Source organism: Furipterus horrens, unplaced genomic scaffold, assembly GCF_987537825.1.
Source record: "Furipterus horrens unplaced genomic scaffold, mFurHor1.1.pri manual_scaffold_1, whole genome shotgun sequence".
Classification (NCBI taxonomy): Eukaryota; Metazoa; Chordata; class Mammalia; order Chiroptera; family Furipteridae; genus Furipterus; species Furipterus horrens.
This window is the reverse complement of record NW_028327171.1, coordinates 56,657,704-56,669,352: the sequence shown is the minus strand read 5'-3', so window position 1 is coordinate 56,669,352 and position 11,649 is coordinate 56,657,704. Positions and strand designations below refer to the sequence as shown.

General features: G+C 39.1%; 1 pseudogene; it reads left to right on the top strand.

The window, feature by feature from the left end:
• The first annotated feature begins 2,486 nt into the window (after positions 1–2,486).
• Positions 2,487–3,733, top strand: LOC150021148 (glyceraldehyde-3-phosphate dehydrogenase pseudogene; annotated as a pseudogene).
• The last annotated feature ends 7,916 nt before the right edge of the window (positions 3,734–11,649 follow it).

Here is an 11,649-nt window from a genome sequence, read left to right as displayed (position 1 = left end):
TAAGGATGTATTGAATAAATAGTAACCAATTGTTACTAATAAAATTAAAGCATAAAGGTTTTATTGATAACACAAAGACTCAAATGATCAAATCAAATAAATATATTTCTCAGTATAAAACTTCACTAATAATTCCAATGACACATATTAGTAAGACACAGGCAAACGTTTAGAGAAGTCTGAAACTATCAACATAGTTCTCCAGATTTTTTCTCACTATTTTAGAACTTACTTCAGTCCATGTTCAGTCTATGAGGCACAAAATGGTAAATATGGGATATCATTTACACAAAAAAACTGCTTCAGGCATGAAACAACTCCAATAATTATATAAAAGATGTGTCATTCCTAGCAGATTTTGACTCAGAAATCCATAAATTCTAGATTTACTTACCATAAGCAAGCTACAGAGCCCAGGCACTCCTGTTGAATATGTTTCATAGATAAGGACTTCATTATCTTTCTAATATCAAATATCTTCATGTATTTGACATGGCCATTTCATTTCTTTCTCCCCAGAAACATTAATCACCTGGAAAGTAGTCACTAATTCTTTTGTTTCCAGTTTGCAAGTGGTTCATTTTCATATTTCAGTACAATCTCTTGGGTGGGAGAGACCCCAGGGAATAACAAATACCGGCGTTCAGCCATTATGTCCACGTTCATGTCCATTCACATAATCTCCTAGATGTCTGTGGCATCAAGAAAAAAATAAAAGCTGACAATGGATGGTTTTCTAAAAGTCGTCATTTTATATACTTTCAGAATCTACACATTTAATGAAAACATCTGAAATTGCTCAGTATAATATAAGAAAATGGGGATTAGTAGGTTATGAGATCCATGAAAGATTTATGCTGTATATATAAACATAATTTTAAATATTTAATTTCTCTGCTGGTCACTGAAAACATTTCTATAAAATATTTTATTAGTGAGACAATAATAATTTGCCATCTGACAAAGGAAAACATTTTCTTGACTTCAGCCTTCATTAGTTTAAAAATAATAATTCAAAGACTAAATAAGAAATAATTTATTCAGGTATATAGAAATTAGTAAAATATGATTCCTCATGAGAAAACTAAAATTTTTTCACACACTTAGAAAAAGACTAATTGTTCTATGACCATAATACCAATACTCTTCAGAACTGGTTTAAAAACTGCTTAAGTAATAAGTGACATTTTTATTTTGTCTGTCCTTTAGATTGGTTGACAATTGATCGATGATCAGCTATGGTTTTACCAGACTGTTTTTACTGAGCATTTGTTTCTTAATATATTCTATGATCCTAGAATATGTAACCAAATAAGTATTTGCATAAAATCATTATATTAGTTTTCTGCAGCTGCTGTGACAAATTGTTACAAAGATAATGGTTTAAAACAACAGAATTTTTTATAATGTCTCAGTCCTGAAATTCAGAATTCCAATATTAAAATTTCAACAGGAACAAATTGGCAATTGGTCTAACTTTGACTTGGGTTCCCTACAAAGTTGTCACAAGGGTGCACCTGTCAATCAGTAAAAGAGAGTCATTTTTTTAGTTCATATTTTGAGATCAAAGATTGAATTGTTAATTATAGGACACTGTCCTAGCCTCTACCTAGTCAAGTAAACTGAAGACTATTCATGAGCATACATTTTTTCCAACTGAGGTGGTTTTTTTCTTATTCATCATAGATTTGTTAATATCCAAAATATCTGGAAGAAATTCTGGTTTTTTATATAAACCCATAGTATAATCAAACTTTTGAACTTTTGATAAAAAGTATAATTTTTTTCTTAAAATAACAGTGGTCATTATGGGAAATTTTTGACATGTGAAAATCAACAAACTAATACATTAATCAGGGAGTTCTAGGAAAATTAGGAGGTAAAATGCACAATAGTTAGCTTCTTTAATCAAATCAAGGGAAATATAACTCCACAATAGTATCTCTCAATTTTTCTCCTTTTGAGCTTCTGAATCCCACCCTTCCTGCTTTGCTTTCTCCCTCAGCTTTAACAGCACACTCCATCTGTGCTCCTTCTTTTGTTTGTACTGCTTCATCTCACCTCCAAACTGACTTATCCTTTCTTTAGAGTCTTTCCAGGAAAATAACAACCCACAGAAAAAATTTTACACTCTAAGGCAAATCTTTATAAATTGAATTCAAACCCAGCTCTAGACCTGAGTGAAGTGCTTTAATTAAGGACTTCCTTAAACTCAAGAAAGACAGAGAAAATTATTGTAAAATTCAGGATTATTATATGCTTAGTGTCCTGGATCTTAACCTATTAGGTCATTTAATAAACAGCCATTTAAATTAGAGAGAAGGAGAGAGGGAGGCAGAGAGGGAGGTAGGGAGTCATAGAGAGAGAGGAAGAGAGAGACAGAGATGTTTAAGATGATCAAAGTAAGGAAAAGGTTATAAATGCCAAGCTAGTTACAATTTTTTTAAATGCATTAAAAAGGGAACTAAAATAGGTTCTCCGCTCCTCCAGTTCAACGGACTGCTGCGTTTTCCTGTGCAGTGCCAGCCTGAACCCTGAGACACGATGGTGAAGGTCGGAGTGAACGGATTTGGCCGTATTGGGCGCCTGGTCACCAGGGCTGCTTTTTACTCTGGCAAAGTGGATATTGTCGCCATCAATGACCCCTTAATTGACCTCAACTACATGGTCTACATGTTCCAGTATGATTCTACTCATGGCAAGTTCAAAGGCACAGTCAAGGCTGAGAACGGGAAGCTTGTTGTCAATGGAAAGTCCATCACCATCTTCCAGGAGCGAGATCCCACCAACATCAAATGGGGTGATGCTGGTGCTGAATATGTTGTGGAGTCCACTGGGGTCTTCACTACCATGGAGAAGGCTGGGGCTCACTTGAAGGGTGGAGCCAAGAGGGTCATCATCTCTGCCCCTTCTGCTGATGCCCCCATGTTTGTGATGGGTGTGAACCAAGACAAGTATGACAACTCCATGAAGATTGTCAGCAATGCCTCCTGCACCACCAACTGCTTGACCCCCCTGGCCAAGGTCATCCATGACAACTTTGGTATCGTGGAGGGGCTCATGACCACAGTCCATGCCATCACTGCCACCCAGAAGACCGTGGATGGCCCCTCTGGGAAGCTGTGGCGTGATGGCCGAGGGGCTGCCCAGAACATCATCCCTGCTTCTACTGGCACTGCCAAGGCTGTGGGCAAGGTCATCCCTGAGCTGAATGGGAAGCTCACTGGTATGGCTTTCCGTGTCCCCACCCCCAATGTGTCGGTTGTGGATCTGACCTGTCACCTGGAGAAAGCTGCCAAATACGATGACATCAAGAAGGTAGTGAAGCAGGCATCAGAGGGCCCCCTCAAGGGTATCCTGGGCTATACTGAGGACCAGGTTGTCTCCTGCGACTTTAACAGTGACACCCACTCCTCCACCTTTGATGCTGGGGCTGGCATTGCCCTCAATGACCACTTTGTCAAGCTCATTTCCTGGTATGACAATGAATTTGGCTACAGCAACAGGGTGGTGGACCTTATGGTCCACATGGCCACCAAGGAGTAAGAGCCCCCAGGACCACCAGCCCCAGCGACAGGAAGAGAGGCCCTCAGCTGCTGGGGAATCCTTGCCCCAAACTGATCCCCCAACATACTGAGAATCTTCTGACCTCTAGTTGCCATCCTAGACCCCCTAAAGAGGGGAGGGGCTTAGGGAGCCCTACCTTGTCATGCACCATCAATAAAGTTCACTGTACCCCCCCCCAAAAAAAAGGGAACTAAAATAAACATACTATCTAATTCCATTCGAAAAGCTTTTCATTTAAGGGCATATTCCACAAACTCAGAAAAAATAAGATGAGAAATTGACTACAGGAAACTTACAAATAGTGTTATGGTATATTTTGCTGTGAATTTAATAACTAAAGTCAAGGGAGTGTTTGATTCCATTCTCAGAAATAGGAAACTAAAAAAAAAAATCAAAATATAATACTGTCAATTACAAAAATCATCAAAACCTAGCAGAACATTTTTAAAGAATTCTAAGAAGGCAAACAAGCTAGCAATAAAAACAAATTATAGTATGCTAGATAGAACAACCAATTTCTGCAATGAGAACAAGAACAAAAAGTATTCTGTTCTTAAGAGTTGCGATTCTGTGAATAAGGACCTGTATAGAAATTGCAAAATCCAGTTGGAAGAAGCAATGTTCCACGTTACCTAAGAAACAAAAAAGCATCTGTACAGAATCTGCCCAATTATGCTTTGAAGGTAACACTAGCACTGAAAGTTTCTGTATTTTCTCTAAATTTCCAAGAAATATTACTTATAAATATGGGTAGACAATAATTCAGCATTCTTATTGACAGGATGCCACTCCCGTAGATCATCAGATCTTTGGAGTAATTTTGAAGTGATTTTAATAGGAAGTAGGAAGGCAAATTAAACAGTGTTAGAATGAAAAAAAAAAAAAAGGACTTTCTTTAAAATAAACATGTCTAATCATGCCAGAATATGAAGTAACAGGGTAAAAGATAAACTTGAATGTGAATAGTAAGTTTTAGAAGACTTGACAGGAGAATGTATTGTTGCCTGGTTTTCTAGAACATTCAAGTAGGTTGAATATCCACTTTCCTTCCCAAGTCTCACCTGTGATTCATTTGGTGACAATTATCAGAAAGATACATCTTTCATCTCATGATGTAACAAACAAAATATAATAAGTAGAATTTACTCTTTTTAAAAAAATATTTTATTTATTTATTTATTTATTTATTTATTTATTTATTTATTTATAGGGAGAGGGGAAGGGAGGAAGAAAGGAAGGAAAGAAACATCAATGTACGGTTTCCTCTCACACATCCCCACCCAGTGACCTTGCCTGCAACTCAGGCATATACCGTAACTGGGAATAGAACCAGTGACACTTTGGTTCACAGGCCGGCACCCAATCCACTGAGCCACACCAGCCAGGGCAGTTGAATTTACTTTTAAAATAAATCTTTTCAATAATATACCATAGAAAGATCACAAACTTTAAGAAAATTTTCTTTAACATGATCAGATTACTGTGGATCTTGACATTAAATATATACACTCTATGTGGTTCAAAAAATAAGCAATGAACAAAACAGAAGAATCATCTATGTTCTAGAATCTCTTAAGTTAAAAAAGACTCCATGGGCACCAACAAAATATATAGAACAGTAGAGATAAGTATCTAGAGTGATTTTTCCAAGATTAGCATAATCTTTTCATTTGAATGTGAAAGGTTAGACTCTGATCTAGGATTATTCCAACATGACACACATAGGCGACATGTTGAATATCATAGCCTATTTCTTGACATGGTAAGCATGACTTATTCTCCTTGCCTCAGAAAAACTACAGCCTACTCATACTAGAAAATCATTAAATCTGGTGGTACCATACGCAATATAACTCCTATTGCTAACTGAAAACAGTCAATATGTTTTTGTTAAGTGACTGACTGCTTGTGAAAAATGGCTGCTTTTTCCCTCCTTCTATTACCATCCACAGGTACAACACTCTCAATCCATTATTTCTCTCATCCTTTACCAAAGAAGGAGTACTTTGTAATTAGCTTTGTTTATGAGGATTAAGAAATATCCATGCACATAGTATGGTATTTTCAACAGTATCAAAAAATTCTGAAGTAATATATTTTTGTTTTGACATCTTATTTTTAAAATTAAAATGCCAGTTTGGAGATGCAATAACTAATATTTACAAATTCTATTCTTTACCAAAAGTCAATCACTCCAATTGCCACAATTACAAGCTTTTAAAGAGCATGCCAAGTTACTAAAAAGTGTATTCGTCGTCATCGGCAGCCGTCCATCTCGAGAGACGATGGCGTAGCTTCTTGAGAGTCTATCTGCACCGCCGAGAATGGCTGTGCAGTCCGACTCGGGAGTGACAATCCCTGCCGCACTTGGTACAGGTGAAGGCAGATGGCTGTTGTTGCTGCTGCTGACGCTGCTTCCGCCTCGATCTTTTCTGGACCGCCTCCTCGTTGCGCGCAGCCTCTGCCCGTGACGTACCTTGCCTGACCGCGAGCCTCCAGGCTAGGCGGTCGTCTGCTTGAACTTCCCATGTGTTGAGATTGATGGAGCATTGTGTCATATCCTTTTTGCAGATGTCTTTGAACCGCAGTTTTGGGCGCCCTGTCATCCTCTGGCCTTCTGCTAGCTCGCCGTAGAGGATGTCTTTGGGAATACGGCCTGCATCCATTCTTTTGACATGGCCGAGCCACCTGAGGTGTCTCTCACTAAGAACTGCATGCAAACTGCTCATGTTGGCTCGCTTCAGCACCTCAGTGTTGGGGACCTTATCCTGCCAGGCGACATGCAGGACGCGTCGCAGGCACCTCATGTGGAAGCTGTTGAGTTTCCTTTCGTGCCTTGCGTAGGTGGTCCACGTCTCGCTGCCATAGAGGAGAGTGCTGAGTACGCAGGCTTTGTAGATGCGCAGTCTGGTTTTCTCAGTGAGGCTGGAATTGTTCCACGCTCGCCGGTTCAGTTTGGCCATAAAAAGTGTATTATCAAATGATTATTGCTCAATGCGTTGAGTCTACCAAGGAAATTGTTCTAATAAAGGTAGATGATCATAGTAAAAAAGAAACCATGTTATCTATAGAAAATAACTTAGCAGATAATCATGCCAAACAGTATTATATCTATAATACTAGATATAACTTCTAGTTGACATTTGCTAAAAATTCTCTGTGAGATTATTTGTCATAGTCACTACATGATATTAAATAGTAATATGGAAAATGTTTTAAATAATAGAAAATGTAGTCATAATAAACCACAACTTTAATTATGTCTAATGGTGGTGCACAGAATGGTACCATATATTAAAGGATACTTTGAGCCTTTCTAATGGAGTTTATGTAATTGCTTCTTCTTTATTTTAAGTACCCTTTTACTGATAATATTGTTACAATACTCCCAATTTTTTCCCCTTTGTTCCTCTCAGCCCAGTACTCCCCTTCCCTCCAGGAATCTCCACCCCCTTAGTTCATGTCCATGAATCATGCATATAAGTTCTTTGGCTTCACCCTTTCCTATATTATTATTAATTTCTCCATCTCTATTATGTACCACCCAATTATGCTTCTTAGTCCCTGCACCATTTTCCATCTCTCCTCCTTCCCCTTCTCATCTCATAATCCTCCAAATGGTCCCCATACCTATGATTCTGTACTTATTCTGGTTTGCTTAGTTGGTTTTGTTTTTATTTTTTAGATTCAGTTGTTGATAATTGTGAGATTGTTGTCACTTTAATATTTATAATTTTGATCTCCCTTTCCTTAAGTAAATCCCTTTGACATTTTATATAATAATAAATTGGTTATGATTAGCTCCTTTAGCTTTACCTTGTCTGGGAAGCACTTCATCTGCCCTTCCATTCTAAATGATAGCTTTGCTGGGTAGAGTAATATTAGTTGTAGGTTGCTTTTCATCACATTGAATACTGCTTGCCAAGTGTCCTCTGAGAAATCAGCTGATAGTCCTATAGGCACCCCTCTGTAGGCAACTCTCTGCCTCTCTCTTGCTGCCCCCAGGACTCTGTCTTTATCTTTCACCTTTGATATATCAGTCTTGATGCATCCTGGTATGGTCCCCTCTGGGTCCAGCTCACCTGGGACCCTCCGTGCTTCCCAGACCTGTATTTCCATCTCCGTTGCAAAATTTGTGAAATTTGCCTCATTTTTTTCAATTCTTGCTTCCTCATTCTACACTGGTTGACTGTTTTTTTCTTCCTTATGTTCAAAATCATTGATTTGAACCCTGGTTTCCTTCCCTTCACCATTGGTTTTGTGTGCATTTTCCTTCGTTTCACTTAACATAGCCTTCACTTCTTCTCTTATGCGTCAAGCATGTCTGTCAAGCCTGTGAGCATCTTTATCACCAGTGTTTTGAATTCTGCATCTGTTAGGTTAGCTATCTCCTCGTCACTTAGTTCTCCCACTGGAACCTTGATCCGTTCTCACTTTTGGGTCATACTTCTCTGTCTCCTCATTCTGACAGGCTCCTGTGTTTGTTTGCCTCCCTGTCCCAGGTAGAGCTGTCATTCCTGTTACATTGTAAGGGGCAGAGCCTTAAGGATTCATCAGTACAGGGCGACCTGTTTTACCATGCTCTGGTGCTGCATGTGGGGGAGGGGTCTAAGAGGGAACAATGCCATCTTCCCAGTACTTGCCTTTTTTTCAGGCACTTCTCCCACTTCTGTATGGGACTGGCGCCTCTCTATCTGTTGCCCTGGTCGTCGTTCCCAGAGTGGGTGGGTCTGCAGATGTTCTACGACCATGGGGCCCTTTAAAAAAGTGGAATCTGCTGAGAGACCAGCAGTTTCTACCTCTGCCCCAACCCCCACAGTCAGAAGCAATGAGGCTTGATTTTCTCTGGTGTTGGGACTGTGAGCTGCGAAGTCTGTTGAAGAGCTGGGAATGCTTCCCAGGTGTCCCTCCCAACTTTTTAAAACGTGTAACTGTGCTTTCTGCCAGCCTGCCACTGCTGCTGCTGCCGCCACCACCACACCGCATCCTCTCGACCCTGGCTCTGCCCCTCCTACCTGTCTCGATGAGTATTTCTTCTTTACATCTTTGTTTGCTGGACTTTCATGCAGTTTTATTTTATGGAACTTCTGGTTGTTTCTAGTTTTGAGGTACTTGCATTCCTTCTTAGTTGTGGAGGGAGATGTGGCATATCTGTCTAAGCCTCCATCTTGGCCGGAAGTCTCAAATTATAAAATGTCTTAGTGTGAGGCTCTTGGTTTACCTTGTTTGGGACTGTCTGTACTTCTTGGATTGGTATATCTATTCCTTTCACTAGGTTAGGAAAGTTTTCAGCCATTATTTTTCAAATAGATCTTCCATTCCTTGCTTTCTCTTTTTCTGACACCCCCCATGATGCTAATGTTTGTATACTTGAAGTTGTCCAGAGGTTCCTTAAACATTTTATTTGTTTGGGTACATTTTTGTTGTTGTTTTTGTCCTGATTTTTTTCTGCTTCTTTATGTTCTAAATTGTTTGTTTGACCCTCTGCTTTATCTATTTTATTACTGATTCCCTCTAATTTATTCTTCATTTTAGTTAGTGTATCCTTCATTTCTGACTGGTAAGTTTGAGTAGGTCTATGTGAGGGTCTTTTGAGAGGAATGCTTGGGACTCTGGAAGCCTCCCTCTCCATCAGGCTTAATCCTCACTGGTTTTTACAGCCAGAAGTTATGGGGACTCTCTTTCTGGCACTGAACCCTGGGCTAGGGTGCCTGGTGTGGGCCTGGAACCCCTTGATCCTCCAGGAATATCTCTGCAGCTAAGACATCTTTCCCAATTTTAATCTACCAGAGGTGGATGGGGGACCAGGTGTTTCCTCATCTCAACCTCCTCTTCCAGTGTTAATGTGGCTTTTTCTTTATATCCTTAGTTATAGGCTTCTGTTCAGCTAGATTTCAGGCTATTTTGAATAATTTGTGTAGCCTGGAGAGAGGGTAGTAATCGCTTTGATTAGTCAAATTCATTCAAAATGTCTTTCAAGCACTTCTTTATTGTTATGTTAATTAAAATTAATTCATAAATAAAATATTCGCATTGAGATGTAAAAAATAAATAAATAAAGTGCACAACATCCTCTCTAACTACATTCCTTTACTTTACTTCAAACTCTAAAAAATTCCACAGTCCAATGTAAAAGCTTCTTAACTTACCTCCTTCTTTCTTATCTGTCCCAACTCCAATTTCTTTCACAGCTACTGTTTAGATTCAGAAGTGACTTTGATGGCAAATATGTTTGTTATTCTTCTGTTTAAAGAAAATTAACTTTATAATTCTTAGTAAAGAAACGAAAATGGCTTTTGAGGCCATTTACCTTCAGAGATTGTCCGATTTTCAGAGGCATGAGTTAATGTCAGCTATAGAAGTATGATTATTCATGTGAGACTGTTACTGTTACTGACAGACTGGTACAGCAGCCCATTCATTGGAAGCAATCCACTTCTGATTGGCTTATTTACATAAACTAACAAACCAACAAATAAATAAAGTGCAGGTACTAATTGTGTTCCAGAGGCTTGTTCACTGAGGCAAATTTGTTATTGGTTAAATAAAGATTCACAGTGTATTTTGATAGTTCTGTAACAACCAAATTATAATTTATTAATTAAACAGATATCTATTTTTTACTTATTATTTTGGCTAAATAACATTCAGTTTTCCCAGGGATACAGAAATGTCCTTTTAATCTCACCCCTTTATTTTTCATATTTCTTGAGCTAAAACTGAAGGAGAGAATATCAAAGATTAACTAGATTGTAATCATTGTCAATGATTCTTTTTGAGTGTATTTTTTAAAATTAAATTTATAGGGGGTATGATTTATTGGTTAATAAGATCATATCATTTTCAAGAATATATCATAAAAATATATGATCTGGCCCTTATATTGTGGCTTACTTGGTTGGGCATCATTCCACAAAGCAGGAGGTTGCCTATTCAACTCCCAGCCAGGACACATGCCTGGGTTGCAGGTTCAGTTCCTAGTCGGGGTGCAAAAGAGGCAAGTGACCAATTTCCTCTCTCATACAGATGTTTTTCATTCTCTCTTTCTCCCTCCCCTCCCCTCTTTCTAAAAATGAATGAATGCTTCGACTGTGAAAACCAGTGGGGCTTGGGGCAGAGGAAGAAACTGCCGCTCTCTCAGCAGAGTCTGCTTGTTTAAAGGACCCCTCATGGTCCTAGAACATCTGCAGACCCACCCACTCTGGGAGCAACAGCCAGGGCAACAGCTAGAAAGGTGCCAGTCCCATATGAAGTGGGAGAAGTGCCTGGAACAGGAGCAAGTGCTGAGCAAGTAGCATTGTTCCCTCTCTGACCCCTCCCCCACACACAGTGCCACAATGAGGTGAAATGGGTCACCCTGTACTGACAAACCCCAGAGGCTCCACCCCTTACAACTTAACAGGAGCAACAGCTCTACCTAAGACACAGAGGCAAATAAACACAGGAGCCTGTCAAGATGAGGATACAGAGAAGTATGGCCCAAAATGGGGAACGGATTAAGGTTCCAGTGGGAGAATTAAGTGATGAGAAGATAGCCAACCTTACAGATGCAGAGTTCAAAATACTAATGATAAAGATGCTCACAGACTTGACAGATATGCTTAAGTATGGCAAATACATAAAGGAAGAAGTGAAGGCTAGGCTAAATGAAATGAAGGAAAATCCACACAAAACCAATAGTGAAGGAAAGGAAACCAGGGTTCAAATCAATGATTTGGAACATAAGAAAAGAAAAAAAGAATAAAACAGTCAACCAATACAGAATGAAGAAACAAGAATTTTAAAAAAAATGAGAAGAGGCTTAGGGACCTCTGGGACAACTTTAAGCATGCCAACATCTGAACCATAGGGGTGCCAGAAGGCGATGAGGAAGAGCAAGAAATTGAAAATTTATCTGAGAAAATAATGAAGGAAAACTTCCCAAATTTGGTGAAGGAAATAGACATACAAGTCCAGGAAGCACAGAGAGTCCCAAACAAGCTAGACCCAAAAAGGACCACACCAAGACACATCATAATCAAAATGCCAAAGGTGAGAGAGATAAAGAGAGAATCATCATCACCAAGTCATCATTATATGAAA